This window comes from Sinocyclocheilus rhinocerous, unplaced genomic scaffold (assembly GCF_001515625.1).
Source record: "Sinocyclocheilus rhinocerous isolate Xijiao unplaced genomic scaffold, SAMN03320098_v1.1 C35882946, whole genome shotgun sequence".
Classification (NCBI taxonomy): Eukaryota; Metazoa; Chordata; class Actinopteri; order Cypriniformes; family Cyprinidae; genus Sinocyclocheilus; species Sinocyclocheilus rhinocerous.
Window position 1 is genome coordinate 1 of NW_015766553.1, and position 683 is coordinate 683.

Consider the following 683-nt stretch of genomic DNA (forward strand, 5'->3'; position numbering starts at 1 on the left):
AAGCTTGGTTTAGTTACTTAAACCCCAGATTCATAACATCCTACTGTAATAAACCACGATATACATTCGCAAAATTGTGCATAATGATTCCTACTAGTACAAACACTTACAATGTAGGTACATATTCACTTTGTTGAAGAAATGCACAAACGCAAGTTTCATTTTGTGGTTGTTTATTTACCTATACAAAAGTCCATAACTCAAGCCAAGGTGCAATCTGAAAGGGAGATGAATAAACAATCAATATAGGAGACCAGTAGATGAAACGACATTAGCTGACAGAGGGCATCAAATATGAAAATGAGATATTCCAAATTGATAATCACCATATTATGCCTCCTTCTCTGGAGCTACCTCATCTGTGCCCTTGGTGTTTCTGGTGTAGATCACCTGAGCTCTATGCTTGGACACCAGCTTGATCAGACCTGACAACAACAAACGCGAAATGTCACTCCATAATGGATTCATAATAAAACTCAAGACATCTCTGAATGTGCTGATTTTGACCTGCATTAGAGAATGCAATGTGTGCTAGGTTCACTTTTTTCTTCAAAACACACGTGCAGAATTTCTAGCATTTTTGTGAACAGCTTACAGAATTTCACCACTTTTCTGCCAAAATAAAAGCCAGTGGATTTGAAATGTTAACAGTTTGATGAGGCGTTTGGCTGACAAAAAAAAAA

General features: G+C 37.0%; 1 long non-coding RNA gene across 1 annotated transcript; it reads right to left on the reverse strand.

The window, feature by feature from the left end:
- Window positions 1–156: 156 nt before the first annotated feature.
- Window positions 157–455, reverse strand: LOC107735221 (uncharacterized). The gene is made up of 2 exons (XR_001639334.1): window positions 327–455; window positions 157–217 (listed from the first exon to the last, which is right to left on the reverse strand). It is a non-coding gene; the product is annotated as an uncharacterized LOC107735221 (long non-coding RNA).
- Between the last annotated feature and the right edge of the window lie 228 nt (window positions 456–683).